This window comes from Cherax quadricarinatus, chromosome 79 (genome assembly GCF_038502225.1).
Source record: "Cherax quadricarinatus isolate ZL_2023a chromosome 79, ASM3850222v1, whole genome shotgun sequence".
NCBI lineage: Eukaryota > Metazoa > Arthropoda > Malacostraca > Decapoda > Parastacidae > Cherax > Cherax quadricarinatus.
The window spans coordinates 14,568,050-14,587,957 of NC_091370.1; the positions used below are offsets into that span (position 1 = coordinate 14,568,050).

At 42.1% G+C, this 19,908-nt stretch overlaps 1 long non-coding RNA gene across 2 annotated transcripts in view; it reads left to right on the top strand.

Annotated features, from left to right (window-relative positions):
- LOC138855061 (uncharacterized) overlaps positions 1 to 19,908 on the top strand; it is an 82,682-nt gene that overhangs the window by 45,911 nt on the left and 16,863 nt on the right. The window lies entirely within an intron of this gene.

Below are 19,908 nucleotides of genomic sequence, written 5' to 3' on the forward strand. Positions count from 1 at the left end.
AGCATGATTACTGAACACCGTACGCCAGAAAAATATTCTTAGGCATGCTGTTCTAATGCGCCTTATTTCCTTAACGACCATTTTCGTTAAAGCTAATATCTTATTGTTTTATAGGATGTAATATCCGCGTGTATATTCACAGATGCTAGTAATAGTAAAAAAATCTTGCGGCAGACAGATGCCAAATGTATGCGTCATGTAGACAGATTATTATTTCCCTCCCCTCGCCAGAAGGTGGCATAGCACTGTCTTCACACAAAATTATACTGTTCTTGTTGATTGATAGTTTGCACATAACAGTATCACTAAAGACACGAACATGTGTGCTGGTGTTTTATGATGTAAATTCAGATATTTTCTTATGAGTAGAAAGTAGAAGCAACGGCAGATTGACTGGGACAGACACACAGTGAAAAGGCGGGGCCAGGAGCTGTGACTCGACCCCTGCAACCACAACTAGGTGAGCATACAGAGCACAGACACACAGAGACAGACACAGACACACACAGACAGACAGACACACACAGACAGACAGACACACACAGACACGGACACAGACACACACACACACACAGACACAGACACACACACAGACACAGACACACAGACAGACACACACAGACAGACACACACACAGACACACACAGACACACACACACAGACACACACACACACACACACACACACACAGACACACACACACACACACACACAGACACACACACAGACACACACACACACACACACACACACACACACACACACACACACACACACACACACACACACACACAGACACACACAGACACACACACACACACAGACACACAGACACAGACACACACAGACACAGACACACACAGACACACACAGACACACACAGACACACACAGACACACACAGACACACACACAGACACACACACACACACACACACACACACACACACACACACACACACACACACACATATTCTTGGACTGCAAGAAGGCGTTTGGCACAGTTCCACACAAAAGATTAGTGCAAAAACTGGAGGACCAAGCAGGGATAACAGGGAAGGCACTACAATGGATCAGGGAATACTTGTCAGGAAGACAGCAGCGAGTCATGGTACGTGGCGGTGTCAGAGTGGGCACCTGTGACCAGAGGGGTCCCACAGGGGTCAGTCCTAGGACCAGTGCTGTTTCTAGTATTTGTGAACGACATGACGGAAGGAATAGACTCTGAGGTGTCCCTGTTTGCAGATGACGTGAAGTTGATGAGAAGAATTCACTCGATCGAAGACCAGTCAGAACTACAAAGGGATCTGGACAGGCTGCAGACCTGGTCCAGCAACTGGCTCCTGGAGTTCAATCCCACCAAGTGCAAAGTCATGAAGATTGGGGAAGGGCAAAGAAGACCGCAAACGGAGTACAGTCTAGGGGGCCAGAGACTACAAACCTCACTCAAGGAAAAAGATCTTGGGGTGAGTATAACACCAGGCACATCTCCTGAAGCGCACATCAACCAAATAACAGCTGCAGCATATGGGCGCCTAGCAAACCTCAGAACAGCATTCCGACACCTTACTAAGGAATCGTTCAGGACCCTGTACACCGTGTACGTTAGGCCCATATTGGAGTATGCGGCACCAGTTTGGAAACCACACCTAGCCAAGCACGTAAAGAAACTAGAGAAAGTGCAAAGGTTTGCAACAAGACTAGTCCCAGAGCTAAGAGGTATGTCCTACGAGGAGAGGTTAAGGGAAATCAGCCTGACGACACTGGAGGACAGGAGAGATAGGGGGGACATGATAACGACATACAAAATACTGAGAGGAATTGACAAGGTGGACAAAGACAGGATGTTCCAGAGATTGGACACCGTTGGAAGTTGAAGACACAGATGAATCACAGGGATGTTAGGAAGTATTTCTTCAGCCACAGAGTAGTCAGGAAGTGGAATAGTTTGGGAAGCGATGTAGTGGAGTCAGGATCCATACATAGCTTTAAGCAGAGGTACGATAAAGCTCATGGTTCAGGGAGAGTGACCTAGTAGCGACCAGTGAAGAGGCGGGGCCAGGAGCTTGGACTCGACCCCTGCAACCTCAACTAGGTGAGTACAACTAGGTGAGTACAGGGCCAGGAGCTTGGACTCGACCCCTGCAGCCTCTACTAGGTGAGTACACACAGCTTAGTAACTCTTGCTTCTTGATGTATATATTTCTAACAATATGTAGACCAGCTACGAGGTTTCAGAAATTTGTACTTAAATATTTAATAACATATAGAAATTAGAGTAGTTTCCGCGCTATTTTTGTGTTGTGAATTGAGTTCAGTGAGTCTTCCCGAACGTTTTTTAGGATAAATTGTAAATCTATTTGTCACCTTACCCATATTTGTTTACCATGTGTACCTGGTCATCGATATCCCTTAAAATTTAAAACTTTAGAGCCATATTTGAGTAAAAGAAATTCACGTGTCTCATCCTGACCTTACTCTACCCGCATTAGAAGACGCTACTTATAAATAAAAATCTGGCAGGTAGCCTTGTGTGGGGCCAAACTAGTTGGCAAGAAGAGTGCTATATAATAGGTGCATGACAACGGGCAAATGATGAGTAATGACAGCAATATAGGGAAGTTGGGGCAGAGCGTGGCGTCCTTCAGCCTAGGAAAACCCAGGGATGATTGAACTAAGCAACAAACAGGGCGTACCATCCTTTACCAAGGGTTTATGTAAGTTCCGAGCAGATGGATCGCTTGGTACCGTTCAAAATCACCTTTTTTTCGTTCATGTAATTGATTTAAACGTTTGCACGGCGCTCTGCGTAAGGAAGAGCCTGGAATATAACTGTATTATTTAGGAATAACCATGACGAGGAGTGTTGGGTGGGGTAGTGTGTGCCAGCTGAGATTCAAGGAGACCGTGAGAACATCTCCGCTTTGTTTTCTGTAGAAAATACCCTCACTTATTACATCCACGTTTCATTTATATGAATTATTAAAGGACTGCAGTATTATGTATTTTTGTATTGATGTATTTTCTGACGTGGTACTTGTACTGCAGTAAATAAAAGATCAACAGAAAAAGACTACACATTACTTAAAATAAAACATTGAGATTCATCCTGGATCTGGGTCCAGAAGAACATGTAAGCCAGGATGCCATAATTTAAAGTGGCAGACTGAATAAGTAGCTGAAACTCGACCATGTATACAAAATTTCTAACTAGTGTCCGGAAAAATTGCTGCAAATTTCGTAAAGGTTGGGAACCAAAGCCACTATAGTATACTAGGGAAAGTGGCCAGGACTGAAACACCTTGTATTACACAGCGATAAAGGAATGGAATGGTTTACTTGATTATGTCAAGATAAGTGTTAGTATAAAACAATTCAAGATTAGGAAAGATTCGTCAGGAAACATAAGCGTTACCTGACGCCACTGGAGCTTTTGGTCATCTGACAGAGGCCTTTCCCTGGCTTACCGGTCCACCCCTTTAAAAAGTAAGGTTATAATTACTTATATAACAATTCAAGAATAAAGCCAGTGAATAAATGAAGCTGCAGAAATAGAGGACAGTGATTTCTTGCATTGTTAAAACTATGCATATTTTTTTGATCCGATGTTTGAAATTTGGTGTTAATTTACTTTTATTTTACATAATTTTCTTTATAATCTCATTATAAAAAATTAAATTGTTTACGAGGCCTAAATGAAAAAAAAACTCACACCGCGATAGTATCCTCAAGGAGACGGCTCCGCCCTGCATCCTTGATATCCGCCTACGTCTATAACTTTTTTTTTTTTTAATGTCGCATCTGATGCCGTGTCTCGGCATCATATGCAACACCTTCGAGTCGCTCTAAACATCTGTTCATTATATAGTAAACATTCAGATAAACATCTTAATATCTCGAATGTTTCTTAAATTTTTATCTTATTGAATTAAAGTTCGCATTTATATTTTTTCATGTCTATCGTGCAGTGGTCATTGCATTTAGCCTATAAATTTTTTAATTTGTGCCGCATGAGCGGTCACTTTATTGTGCCTGTTTGTAATTACTTATTTGTAACAATAGGAGCAGAGCTTATGCACTTGGTTCGTATGATTTTTTTTGTAGCACTTATTGCATCATATTGTAATTCGTGCGACTATCAAGCACTCCAAAGAAAATTTTTCAAGTATCCCCTAGGACCTAGGTAATGCAAAAAGACAGGATTACAGACGTCATAGTGGGTCTTTATCAGACCCATTGGCTATGCAGTAGGTATATCTTATACGTATAAGTAATTTTATCTTATAGTCAATTATCTACTTAATGCATTTTGGTACTTGTGGATATATTAATACAGTTTGGTATTTGTGGATACATTTTTTTTTATTTTATTATCACACTGGCCGATTCCCACCAAGGCAGGGTGGCCCGAAAAAGAAAAACTTTCACCATCATTCACTCCATCACTGTCTTGCCAGTGTAAAGCACCCTTCTGGCAAGACAGTGATGGAGTGAATGATGGTGAAAGTTTTTCTTTTTCGGGCCACCCTGCCTTGGTGGGAATCGGCCAGTGTGATAAAAAAAAAAAATTCAAAGCACAAAATATCTTATTAATTTCAACGTCCTAGGCTGCAATCATGAGCAGTAAGTAGGTACCTGGCTGCGAGTCGTATCCCTGGGAATTCTGAAGCTTGGCTTGAGGAGAAGAGGGACCTTAATTAAGGACTCGCTGTTCCTTGCACCAATATCAGTAACGTCTTAACCTCGCGCTTCTAGTTTCCGTACCTAGCAATTCATATAATCACTGGGCCTCGGTTATTAATCGCTCGAGCCACCAAACTTCCGTTAAAGTTTATATCAATGCTACACACATAGAAGACCTTGCGACTACGTGCCCACACTTGCAGGTGAACGGGGCACAGACTGGGTGGGGGAAGTCGAACACGTCCTTGTATTTCCGGATAACTTCGCCCTTGCCAAGGACCGCTGGCTTCCCTTTCTACCTGTACTCAGGGAAATTTTTGAAGTTTACCTGTAGACAGTTCCAGGGAGTATTGTCCCCGCGGCACGGTCGCAGACCAGGTTTCCCAGTTGATCTGATCAATCAGGTTGTTAGTGCTGCCCGCGTGCAGTCCAACGTAGGTACCGCAGCTAGCGCTGATTAGGAACAAAGCTTCCACTTGTAGACGTCTACAGGTCTGTTAATACTTCTCATATATGATGAGTATTAATACTCCTCGTGTATGATGAGTATTAATGCTTCTCACGTATGATGAATATTAATACTCATGTATGACGAGGCTCGGCAGATTTTGCAAAAATCATGTGCATGCTTTCATGTGGAGAATTTCCCAGGTGTAAATTATGATTCATCTTCCTTAACCCACTTTATATAAAAGTCTGAAGACACTACACAGAGCATTTACCTAATAGCTTGACTAATATGTCAGGTCTTGGGAAACTTAGCTAAAAGGCACAAGGTTATTGGATGTATGGTACAATGGTCAGATATCCGTTAATCACATTAAAGGTAAGAAAACACTACCTACTGTTGCTGGCATAGATTTAGCCTAGTCAGTGAGGAGGCTATAATTTATGATCATTCTTCCAGTAGAGGCCTCTGCAAATCCCAGATTGCCTATTAGAGGGCATACAATGAATGTAGAAAGGTGGCAGTAGAATTGTACAGTGGAACAAACTCCCATGTAGAGTCATTGAGTTAAGAGCTTTGGGTAGCTTTAAGTATAGATAAGACGGGTACACGAGTGGGTATGGATGGGCGATATTTGGGCCAGTAGGCCTGCTGCCGTATTCTTTCATTTCTACTGTGAAGTTTACCCATGATACCTGTAACTCCGTTGGAAGATAAGGCTGATAAAACCATAGATTAGACTTTTCATCAGAACTGTGATTCCTACCCTATTTAGCCTTGACCAATATAAAGGAACAGACCATTCACGAAAGTGGAAAAAGTGCTGGTATTTTTTTCTACATGGATCTTTAGTAAATCTATAGATGATTACCAGTGTGATCTTGTTGACCTGATCTTTTATATATAAATGGTGCAGGGAAATTTAAGTGTGTACTGAATATAAGTACACAATATTTATCTGTTACTTTCGGTGTTAGTGTAACACAGGAAAATTACTTATCCTGCCGGAGTTGAAAATGTTTACTAAGCTTCAGCGTCATTGCTAGTGCCGGACGGAGGTATCTTATTACCTACACAAATAAAGGTGATATAAATAAGGTGCTTAAGATATCTAACCAAGACAAAACTTGAAACAATAAATTTAAGTTGAATATATTCAGATATACAGCCTGTTAGCAGGTGTTAGGAAACGCTTGTCTCGCTCGCCGCCCGGATTTCGGCTTCAGACCAAACATCGCCAACTGCGTAGTAAATTGCTTATCGCTTAACATTTGTTTGAGATATGTCATACAGGATATGTACACTGGGAGGAGCGTATAACACTTCATAGTTTATTTTAATTTCTCTTGGGGATTAAAAGATTCTTTGTGTCTAAATGGACTGTGGCCATTTAGACACGAAATCTTAAAACACAATGTCAGTTCTTTAGTAAGTAAATTTATTGAGGTATACACAAATACAGTTATATAGATTATCATACATGGCAGCATGTGTGTAGAGAACCTAGGATAACCCAAAAAGTTCATAATCAACACTGTTCTATAACTGTCGCAAACTCGTTAATAATAGGACTCACGAAATCGTAATGACACGATTGCAAGCAAACCATACCCCGGCCGGGATTGAACCCGCGGTCATAGAGTCTCAAAACTCCAGCCCGTCGCGTTAGCCACTAGACCAGCTAGCCACAATAAGATTCATCCAACTAGGTATATTTTTACACCATAGGAAGGTTAGCACAGGCACCACGTGTCATTACGATTTCGTGAGTCATGTTGACTGCAGTGAAGGGACTTGAGCTAGAGTTCGTCACGGTCACGCTAGCTGGAGATTCGTTTGTAAAAACTTGCATTTGTGGTCAGTGGTGCCTGTGCTAACCTTCCTATGGTGTAGAAATATACCTAGTTGGACGAATCTTATTTTGGCTAGCTGGTCTAGTGGCTAACGCGACGGGCTGGAGTTTTGAGACTCTCTGACCGCGGGTTCAATCCCGGCCGGGGTATGGTTCGTTAATAATAGCAGTGTGTGCTCAGATGTGAGATTGAAGGAAGTCGTGGTGGAGCACAGGAAGCTGTAGAAAGAAAGATCGGAATCTATTGTGGTAGACGCATTAGAAGAAATCTTTACAAAATAACTTGACAATCTTGCCACACAGCACAAATACACACCACGCATAACTGAATACACTGTCACAGCAGTGAATGTTAATTTGTTATTAAATCTCAATGTTCGATGTGTCTACCACCTCTACAAAGAGTATCAACTCAAGGTCACGGTCTCCACTCCTTGCTCACTCGCTAACATGATATCCACTCAGTAATTCGTAACCCCGAGACCATTACTTCCACCCACTCTTAAAATGCTCAGTGTCCATTTCCTGGACCTAAAAGTAGCGTCCTGCTATTCGCTTCAACACTACTTCAGTACTGTTTGTGAATCCCTGGTTTCCACTGACATACGCTTCAGTTAGTCCCTTAAACTACAGTCAACTTAATTCTCTAGTCTAGCCTACTGTCTTCCATCCCAGACATGTCCCTCCGTGTTGTCTGGACTTCTCTAGGTTGCATCCCCCTCGTATTCTGGCCCAGTAAACTTCTTGCTCAGGCTCGTTGTCGACAGTTATTATTTTTCAATACCAGCCGTCTCCCACCGACAGAGTGACCTAAAAAAGAGGAAACACATTCATCGTCATTCATCCAATCGCGGTCTCTCCAGAAGCGTGCTGACGTCACAATTTAAAGGCCCTCCGACCTGCAACATCCCCACCCCTCTTTTGATTACAGGCACTCTGGGGAAGGGACCTTAGGTATCCAATCGTTTATTTCAGTTGGCAGCATGAACTGTACCAGGTACACCTCTCGTTCCTGTGCAATGAAAACCGTAGTGTCTGCTGTACCAGGTTCCTCTTACGGTCCCTGCCATGACTGGTCTGAGTAAGAGTTCAGTCTCACCAGAATTCAGGTATCCTCTCGGATGACTGACTGTCGGGTACTTACATTTCCCGATCTCAAAGTTGCGTAGCCTCGAGACCATCCTGTTTGGTTTCTGTGTTATATTATGTTCCTGCTGGTGCCTTTTAAGCAGGGCTAACAACTTGGTATACAGTTCCTGTTAAACACTTCCTTATCTTTTCTACCTGCCGGTGCAACTGTCATATTTTTCCCGTCAGTGTTGAACCGCTTCTTTAAATATCTGCTGCTATACCACTGCCACTAACTGTTTGCTGTTGCATTATCAGTAAGTTTTCCGCTCATTTCTGAGTTGTCTCTTGTTTTGTCATATGCATCAGAATATCAGTATTTATTTATTTATTTAGCAATTTGAGCATACATACAGAGGTACAAAAAAATACAGGTAAGAGCAGCATGCCAAAGCCACTTGTATGCATAGCATTACGGGCTGGCTTAAAATTAACTTAAGATTAACTAAGCAATGATGTAATCAGTGATAAAACATTATTGTAAACAGATAACAATAAAACACACATGAGTATTACAAAGACAGGTCATATGGTTGCATGCATTGCTGTACATTCAGTAGAATGGAGTATTCTGTTAGGTAGTGTATTTAAAAAATAACAAAGTTAGATTGGGTCTTAGGTTTAACATTTATGTGATATAATTGTGAGAAACATTTAAGATATACAATTTATAAGGTTCATTTATTCAGTATTTATTTGGTTTTGGGTGAGTAAGTGATCTTTGAGAAGAGACTTGAATTTATAAACAGGTGGCGTTTCTTTTATATTTACAGGTAATGAATTCCAGATTTTAGGGCCTTTTATGTGCATTGAGTTTTTTCATAGCGTGAGATGGACACGAGGAACATCAAAGAGTGATCTGTGTCTTGTGTTATGGTCATGTGTTCTGTTGAGGTTGGCAAGGAAATGTTTGAGGGGAGGGTTAATATCAGAGATAAGTGTTCTATGTATGTAATAGGTGCAGTAATAAGTATGGATGTTTTGTATGGTGAGTAGGTTTAGTGTTTTGAATATTGGTGGAGTGTGCTGCCTGTAGTGGGAATTTGTTATCATTCTGACTGCAGCCTTTTGTTGGGTAATTAGTGGTCTGAGATGGTTAATTGTTGTTGAGCCCCATGCACAAATTCCATAGGTGAGATAGGGGTAAATAAGAGAATGATATAGGGCCAGGAGGGCTGACTGTGGAACATAGTACCGTATCTTCGATAGTATGCCTACGGTCTTGGAAATTTTCTTAGAAATTTGTTGTATATGTGTATGAAATTTGAGTCTATTATCAAGTTGGATTCCTAAGAATTTTCCCTCTGTTAGCTTTGTGATAGGTGATCCGTTTATCATTATGTTAAGAGGGACATCTGTAGCTCTGTTACCAAACTGAATGAAGTAGGTTTTGTCAATGTTTAGTGTAAGTTTGTTAGTCCTCATCCAGGTAGATATCTTCTGTAATTCGGTATTTACAGTATTGGCTAGCGCGACTGGGCTCGGGTGAAAGAAGACGTATGTAGTGTCATCTGCAAATAGTGTGGGTTTGAGTAATTGCGAAGCATTTGGTAGGTCATTTATGTATAGGAGAAAGAGAAGAGGGCCAAGGACACTTCCCTGTGGGACACCAACTGTAATTGGTTGTGCGGAAGAGTTTGCCCCATTTGCGTACACATATTGGCTTCTGTTGCTGAGGTATGACTTGAGGTAGTTGAGGGAGTGCCCTCTAATACCATAGTGTGACAATTTTATGTGGAGCAAGTTATGGTCAACTGTATCAAAAGCTTTACGTAAGTCAATGAAGATCCCCAGTGGAACTTCTTTTTTCTCTATTGCAGTGTATATATGTTCTAGAATGTGTATAATAGCATCATTAGTATTTTTATTAGGACTGAATCCAAATTGGAAGGGGTTGAGTATGTTTTGGGAGATGAGGTAGGAGTAGATTCGTTTATGAATTAATTTTTCGAAGATTTTTGAGAGAGGGTGTAAGTTGGATATTGGCCTATAGTTATTCAACTCCGTTTGGTCTCCTCCTTTATGGATCGGGGTGACCCTTGCTATTTTGAGAACTGTAGGGAAGGTGGAGGATTCAGTGGATTTGGTAAAGAGAGTTGCAATGATTGGTGATAGCACTTGTGACACTTTTTTGTATATAAAGGGTGGTAAGGTATTTAAATCTCCTGCCTTGTTTTTTAGCGCGTTGATAATAAGGGAGACTTCGTATGGGTTAGTCGGAGCTAGGAACAGTGTGTTCGGGTAGTTGCCAGTGAGGTAGTCATTTGGTGGGGTATCTGAGCTTGGGATTTTATTGGCAAGGTTTTGTCCTATAGTGGAAAAGAAATCATTGAGTCTGTTTGCTGTTTCTGTTGGTGGGAGTTGGGGTTCATCTGATTTTGCTCATTTTATTTCGCTATTTCGTGATATCTTTTTTGTTCCTAGAATTTCTGATAGGTTTTTCCAGGTCATTTTTCATATCACCTCGTAAGTTGGATAATCTGTTCTCATAATACAATTTTTTTGCCCTTCTTATCAGGCTGGTTAGGATTGACGAGTAACGTTTTCTTTGGTCTCGGGTTATGTGACCCATTCTGTACTGTTTTTCATATCGGTGTTTTGTATTTATGGATTTGAGAATGCTGGGTGTTAGCCAGGGACTGTTCAGTCTCAGCTGTCATCTGTTTAGTTTTTTTACGGCAGTGCTTGTTATAGAGGTATTGGGTCTTTTTAGAAAATTATTAATACATTCGTCAATAGCTAGTTTAATATGTTTATTATGCACCCCATACCCATCCTGTGGGCGGTAGTCAAAAGATTAGAGGTACATAATTGCTCCAGGGACTGGGCTCCAAAGTTTTGATAGCTGAGCAAGTTACAGAGATAATGAACTCACAATTTACAAAGGTAATGAACTCACAATTTACAAAGGTAATGAACTCCAGGTAGGTCTGGTCACAATCATGACAAGTTACAAAGGTATTTACAGATTACAGAGGTACGTAATGGGTCCAGGGACTGGGCCCCCAAAGTTTTGATAGCTGAACTAGGTACAAAGGTAATGAGCTCACAAGTTACAAAGGTAATGAATTCTGTAAGAATGGTTACTTACGTTTATACATGGCTACAATCATGAACAAATAATAGTGTAATGAGCAATTCACACTTCCACACCCGGTCACAACTGTAATGAGTTATTGGTGCAAATATTGATTGTTGAGTCACACACACACACACACACTCACACTCATACTCACACTCACACTCATACTCACACTCACACTCACACTCACACCCACACTGACACACACACACACACACACACACACACACACACACACACACACACACACACACACACACACACACACACACACACACACACACACACACATCTGTATAGATTTCTAGCTCAGTGTGCCAGTCAATGTTTGTTACTGCTGTTGTGAAGTTAGTAAGTTTATTCAGGTATACACAAATAGTTACATAGAATTATCATACATAGCAGCGTATGTGTAGAGAACCTAGGATAATCCAAAAAAATCAGACAGAGTGACTTATTTCCATTGGGGTTCCTGTTTATAATTTTGTGCGTGCTTTTGCCAGTGCTTAATCACGCCTATCGGATCAGCTGTTCATTTGATACCGAATCTCACTGTCCAGTTGTGTTTGTATCAGAAAATCTCTGTTAAACGATCTTGTTAGCCCAAGTGCCTCACTTTACATATAACACCAACTTTTAGTTAAAAAGTGAACAGTTCAAACCTATTCAGTTCTACCATGTTTCTCTCACTTGCTTAGACACGCCCCATATTCACTTCCTGGGGCATATGATAAAGCAGGTTGTCTTCATGTGTCCTTCTTCCTCTTGGTATGATGCCTGTTCTTCCCTTCCTTGGATCGAACCTGATTGTTTCCCAATTCCTAGGTGCTGTGACCTCTACTAGTTTAGCTCTTCCCAATAATAATAATAATAATAATAATAATTATTATCATCATCTCAGCCCCTCGCAACAGACTGACAGGTCCTGCCGTTATTTAATAAGGCGAACAGTAAGTAATAATATTCATTTAACTCGACAATTTGTGGAAGTACTGTAACCGTAATTTCAGGCAGCTAGCAATCTGGTAATTCATATACCGGCTATGGAAAATGCTTAAAAATTAATGTGTTGCAAAGTATAAGATGCCAAATATCCCATTCTAGTTGTGATGCAGCGAATAACTTCGTTGTATCCTCGCCTAGGCCACATAAATCTTGGATCCTTCGTATCTACGTAGTTGATACAGTTTACAAATCACCTTGCGCGTGTTTATGTGCTGGAATGCGATAAAATTAATGAATTCAGAGACACCTTTTTTTTTTTTTCGCCGGTATTCTCCCGGCCCGGGTCTTTTCCAAGTAGTGGTGACCCGGCCTTGGCTCCCTATCTGGGGAGTGTCTCGAGACTTCAGTCTCCCATGGGAGGAGGTACAAGTACCTCCTCATCTTTGGGACCAAGTGTCCCCAGGCCTAGCCACATTCCCCGCCCTCACGGGGCTCGTAGGGAGAAGCTAGGCCTCTGGTCTGCCATCTACCCCGCCTCAAAGGGGCTCGTGGGGATGGCAGTCTTATGAGCTGCAGATGGTGAGAGACACCTCACTCAGAAATGTCAAAGTAATTTATCCCCCCCCCCCTTTGCCTGTTCACTCTGTCACATCTGTATAGGTTGTAACCTGGGATCCATATTTCGTTGTCCAAGTGATCCTTTATGTGGGTCTCAGTGAAAGCCGCGAACATTGCCTTTGCCTCTGCAAGCAGTCCACGGATGAAAGGTATTTTGTTGTTTGTTGCTGGCTTTAGACCCTGTATATTTGCAAAGAAGAATGTCATCGGACTGGTGGTATTGTTAGTACTGGGGGGGGGGGATTTTTTTTCCGGCATTAGTATCTGTATCTGTTGGTTTGGAGTGGAGGCCATCGACTGTGGTTCCACTCCAGGAATGACTGGATTTGGTGTACGATTTCTGCCATTTCCTGCCAGTTTTTTTTTTTTCCTTCCTGGCACTAAAAAACCTCTCCCTCTTGAGTGGCTGTGGCTACCCAGGTTTTCCCATGGCCTGGATGTTTTGTATCTTTTTGTCCCCTTTAGATGGTGTGCTTGACAATTTAAGTTATAGCACAGTCTTTCCTGTACTGAAGAGGTACACATTTCAAGGTGAAAAAGCTTACAGGAAGGGAGTTTGCATTTTCCTGTTGTCATATGGGCATGGGATTTTCTATGGTGGTCATAGTTGCACGTCCCGTCTGTTTTTCCAGATTTCCCATGTCTGCAGATACCAAGTGCATAGTATGTGCACAGGCTTGGTTTCCGTTTGCCTTGGGTTTCTGTGACTGTATTTCCTGTTGGTGCATGTTTCCCTGTCTTATTCCTATCCTCCCTAGCACCAACAATGGAGCTCCCACCAGTTGTTTTTGGTAATATATCCTCACTATTGCTAGTGGAGTCCTCTTGTTTGCTATTTCCTGTGGTATTTCAAGTTTGCAATATTGGTTTTATCTTATCTTTGACTACACTTGTTTCCCCACTACGGCTCCTGTCCCCTATGAGGTCATTTATATGTATTCCTTCCTGCGTATAATTCCTGACTACCTGGACAAAATCTCCAGCTTCACCATTACTGTCTCCCAGGACAGCACCTCCAGCTTCACCATTACTGTCTCCCAGGACAGCACCTCCAGCTTCACCATTACTGTCTCCCAGGACAGCACCTCCAGCTTCACCATTACTGTCTCCCAGGACAGCACCTCCAGCTTCACCATTACTGTCTCCCAGTACAGCACTATCAGCCCCACATTTACTGACTACCAGGACACCTCCAGCCTTACAGTTTCTGACTACATGGCCAGTATCAAGGGCAGTATCATTCAGCCCAGACTTTTTATGTTCCCATCTGTTGTAGAAAGCTTCCATGTTGTCTATGAAAGCAGCTTTGATGTTATCCTCTTTTAATACCCTTGTGATTTTAGTCCACAGATTTATCTCATTTGGGCATACCCAAAAACACTTCCCTGTTTTAATACTGCTTGTAGCTAGTTCTTGGATATCTGCACAAGGGGTGTGACACCAATTTCCACAAAAATGACAATTTATCCATGTGGAAGCCCGTTTTTGATTGACTGCAGACTACACAGAGCTTCATAATGATTTGAATGGTTGATTTACTGTAATTCTACTAGCAACCTCTTGAATACTCTATTAATAACCTCCTTAAATGAAGCTCTAGCTATTTGTATTTCTATTTCTAACTGTACTTGTATATTGGACAGCTTACCGTGTACGTTCCTGATTTATATTTATTGTTTGTGTTTGATAAGGGCGCCTACAACTCCATCCGTTTACAGTCTGCTTTATTGTCCAACGACTCCGTTTGTAACCAGTCAAGGGTTCGGACCAGTCGAGGGTTCGGACCAGTCGATCTGATCTGATCAGTGGGTCACTTATTTAAAACATACTGGTCGGTGATTTGGGCTAACACATGAAGGATCTACTTGAAATTATCTACCCCAGTAATATGTGATTTGATTGATACAAAAGTATAACTTGCGTGTTGATGAACCGGTGATTTCTGGCAGCTCCTACAATGACGAACGGTCGAGCCTCAACCCTTGTTTATCAATCGCTGTATCTAGCTTTTCTAGTTTTTTTTCGTCTCCACCACAATAAATGCTATATTAACACTGTAGTTGACTGGTGGAAATTTTGGAGGAAGGACGCTTTTTCTGTAGTAATAATTGCTTCTCGTTGTGTATATTGCGACCGCTGGTAACTACAGGTTATATGAAATTCACAGTATACGTCTGGTATTTCAAGAAAAAAGAAACTAATGAAAGTCACTCCACTCCACTAACTACCATTATAATACTGGTTAGTTGCTACTACAACACTGTATTCTGCTATTCACTGGTATCACTAGATTATATGCGAGTACACTAACAGGCCAGGAAGATTATTAAAACAGCTGACCACTGTGGTAAGATTCTGGCGACTTCTGGCACCTGCCTCTATAGGCTTATCACTTCATTTACAAATTCACCTGTTTTCAAATGACACTTTAGCCTTTATCATCTATATACTAGGGAGCCACTGTAGTATACACTATACGCTATGTATACACAATGTTATCAGTGAGACTTTCTTTCCTCTGACAAAGAAAAGTTCTATTATTATTATTTTGCACACAGAGCACAGGCCTATGATTCCCCTCTGGCAGTAAACTCTGCTAGGTAGTGCACACTAATTCTCCTTTTTTGACTCAGTATATAATGTTTTCCGCCCAAGATTGGTTCCAGGCGCTAGAGGGATGTATCGTATAGGATTGATGGCACAAATTAAAGTTCTAGCACGTAAGACGCGGTTAACCTCCAAGAAGATATAAACAAAGTTTTCCAGTGGGCAACGGTAAACAATATGATGTTCAATGAGGACAAATTCCAACTACTCCGTTATGGAAAACTGGAGGAGATAATAACTAGAACGGAGTATACTACAGACTCTGGCTGTACAATAGAGCGGAAAAATAATGTAAGGGACCTGGGAGTAGTAATGTCTGAGGATCTCACTTTCAAGGATCACAACAGTGCCACGATCGCACGTGCAAAGAAAATGATAGGATGGATAATGAGAACGTTCAAAACGAGAGATGCCAGGCCAATGATGATCCTTTTCAAATCACTTGTTTTCTCTAGGCTGGAATACTGCTGTACATTAACATCTCCAATCAAAGCAGGTAAAATCGCAGATCTAGAGAGTGTACAGAGATCCTTTACTGCACATATAAGTTTTGTCAAGCACCTTAACTACTGGGAGCTCTTGGAAGCACTTGACTTGTACTCGTTGGAACGCAGGAGGGAGAGAGATATCATAATCTACACTTGGAAAATCTTGGAAGGAGTCCCAAATCTGCACACAGAAATCACTCCCTACGAAAGTAAAAGACTGGGCAGGCGATACAAAATGCCCCCAATAAAAAGTAGGGGCGCCATTGGTACACTAAGGGAAAACACCATAAGTGTCCGGGGCCCAAAACTGTTCAACAGCCTCCCATCAAGCATTAGGGGAATTGCCAATAAACCCCTGGCTGCCTTCAAGAGAGAGCTGGACAGATACCTAAAGTCATTCCCGGATCAGCCGGGCTGTGGCTCGTACGTTGGACTGCGTGCGGCCAGCAGTAACAGCCTAGTTGATCAGGCCCTGATCCATCGGGAGGCCTGGTCATGGACCGGGCCGCGGGGGCGTTGATCCCCGGAATAACCTCCAGGTAACCTTGATAAAATATAAAGTAATTTTTTAGTGACCTAATTCATGTCTGCATAAATAACTCGTTAGGATTGCAACTAGATATAATCTTGTAAATAGTTCCTTACCAGTGCAGCTTGTTTAGTTACTAGAACTTTGGGGCCCAGTCCCTGGACCCGTTATGTACCTCTGTAATATTTTGACTACCTCCCACAGGATGGGTATGGGGTGCATAATAAACATATTAAACTAAACTTGCTCGTGTACAACTGAAGACTACTTCGGCCACGCACGAACGAGTCGTCAATATTACTACCACTTGTACGGTCCAGTGTCTGTCATTTATTGGGCATTTGTTGTGGGCTTCGAGAAATAGGATTGCCGGACAGACCAAAGGTGACCGTCCAACACTCACGACTTAGCTGAGGCCATTTGGGAATTTTCTGTCCTTTTTTTCGATTTTATCCGTTCATCAGTAATTTTATCATTATGATGGATTGCCATGATACTGAATTTACAGCTCGTGTGGCTTCAGTACCGCCACATTTGACTTCAGTGGCGCCATACATATTTACCTTCAGAGATTCCCTAGCTACCTTTCAAACCCACAAGGTTCTATAGCTGCCCTAAACCCCTGAGGCTCCCTAGCTGCCTTTCATACTCCCAAGGAACTAGTTCATCCGGAGATGTATGGAAATGCACGAAAGCACACAGGTATTTCCATTTTTTCTTTCATTTTGCACACACACACGGGGCCAGGAGCTGTGAATCGATCCCTGCAACCACAACTAGGTGAGCACACGCACACACAATATACATACATATAATGTGAAATAAAATTAGTATTTGTTTAAATTGCATTGCTTCATAATTTTCTACACAATTCAAGGCTCCTGAAAATGGTTTTTGAGAGATAATGTTGGCAGTAAGTTCCGAGAATCAAGTTCAGTGGTTGCTACTTCCGGTTGATTCCAAGGCCTTGGTGAAGACGTGACCACCTGTCTCACGGCAACCTTCCTCTCAAGGGTCGTACCTTAATGCTGGCGAAGGGCTCTTGATCCAAAAAATTGGAGTTACCCTCACCTTCAGATAAAACCCATGCCCCTGGTGCTATATAGCTTTCAGGTTTAGCGTTTCCCCATGAACGTCATAGTTGAAATTCGCAAACCATACTATATATGACAAAATAAGGACTTGAATTATCAATTTTTCTTTTCTATATAGCGGGGAATTTGCATAGTATTCGGGATGAAATATTAAAATTTTGTTTAAAATTTTTTTAAAACTTACAGCTAACTCAGTACACATGTGAGTGTTCGTGGTTCGATCCCCGGCATGGGTGGAAACGTTGACCATGTTTACTTGCATCATCTGCCTCTGTTCATCTAGCAGTAAGTAGGTACCTGGGTGTTAGTCGACTATTGTGGGTCACATCCTTGGGGTTGGTAGCATACCTTAAATAAGACAGCTTTGAAAGAGCTAAGGTAGGATAACAGCTCAGCTTGTAAAACAGATTTGTAAAAAAAAATACCTCGTTCGTCCTAGGTCTCCAATTCTGCTGGGACAGGTGGTACCGATGGCCCAAGAGAGAGACCCCTCCCCTATCTTTGTTGAAGTTAGATTATTTAGCAAGTGCTAAACCCAAAGGTCTTATAACACCGCTGTAATTATTCCCTGTGATAAGCAGCACAGCCCTGTTGCCCAGAACTAAGATAGATATGTTTATATGTCAGCCAGAGTAAGCACACAGGTTTAGTCCGACACAAGTTGTCTGTTACTTTATCAGGGCTAGATTGGGATCCATTAAAGCGGCTAGCAGGATTACTGGGACTGTGGGGTATTAGAGATCAGGGCTCTCCTGAGCATTCAGCTGTAACGAAACTCCTCTTGAAGGTGTCACTTCGTTGTCTTGCAGGCCAACCCTTGAAAATTGAAATTTATTCAAACCATGCAGACCATATTGGTCAGCTTCCATCATACTGCAAATATACCAGTATTCAGTGGGTGTGAGTCATGTTGTACTTTCCTGTTTGTGGTTGTGGGGGTCGATTCTCGGATCCTGGCCCTGCCCCTTAACTTGCCATTCTTCAGATTCACTGAGCCTCGTGAGCCCTATCGTACTTGCTCTTAAACTATGTATGGAGCCTGCCTCCTCCACTTCCTCACCAAGATCATTCCACTTTCCGACCACTGAGACTAAATAATCACTTCTTAACATCCCTTTGACTAACTTCCAGTGGTGTCCCCGATCAGCTAATGCATCTAGCATGACTCACGAAATCGTAATGACACGATTGCAAACAAACCATACCCCGGCCGGGATTGAACCCGCGGTCAGAGTCTCAAAACTCCAGCTCGTCGCGTTAGCCACTAGACCAGCTAGCCACAATAAGATTCGTCCAACTAGGTATATTTCTACACCATAGGAAGGTTAGCACAGGCACCACTGTGACCACAAATGCAAGTTTTTACAGACGAATCTCCAGCTAGCGTGGTCGTGACGAACTCTAGTTCAAGTCCCTTCACTGCCGTCAACATGAGTCATGTTTTGGACTGTTAGGTAAGACACATATGCAACAGTTAGGTATCTTTATTTTGAAACGTTTCGCCTACACAGTAGGCTTCTTCAGTCGAGTACAGAAAAGTTGATAGAAGCAGAAGATACTTGAAGACGATGTAATCAGTCCATCACCCTTAAAGTTTTGAGGTGGTCAGTCCCTCGGTCTGGAGAAGAGCATTGTTCCGTTGTCTGAAACAATATGAAGTTGAAGTGACAGAATCGGGCCTTATATAGTGCCAGGAGGTGAGACGTAGGTTGATTTGGGAGGGCAGGTCCTTCTCAAACCCAGCCGTTCTCACTAGTAGAGGTTGTCGAAGTAGATGGTCTGTACCAAGATACCCTTGTGTTGCAGTGTCTGACAGAATGAACATTAAAATGGTATAAAATACCGACAGATTGTTAGGTAAGACACATATGCAACAGTTTCAGACAACGGAACAATGCTCTTCTCCAGACCGAGGGACTGACCACCTCAAAACTTTAAGGGTGATGGACTGATTACATCGTCTTCAAGTATCTTCTGCTTCTATCAACTTTTCTGTACTCGACTGAAGAAGCCTACTGTGTAGGCGAAACGTTTCAAAATAAAGATACCTAACTGTTGCATATGTGTCTTACCTAACAATCTGTCGGTATTTTATACCATTTTAATGTTCATTCTGTCAGACACTGCAACACAAGGGTATCTTGGTACAGACCATCTACTTCGACAACCTCTACTAGTGAGAACGGCTGGGTTTGAGAAGGACCTGCCCTCCCAAATCAACCTACGTCTCACCTCCTGGCACTATATAAGGCCCGATTCTGTCACTTCAACTTCATATTGTTTCAGACAACGGAACAATGCTCTTCTCCAGACCGAGGGACTGACCACCTCAAAACTTTAAGGGTGATGGACTGATTACATCGTCTTCAAGTATCTTCTGCTTCTATCAACTTTTCTGTACTCGACTGAAGAAGCCTACTGTGTAGGCGAAACGT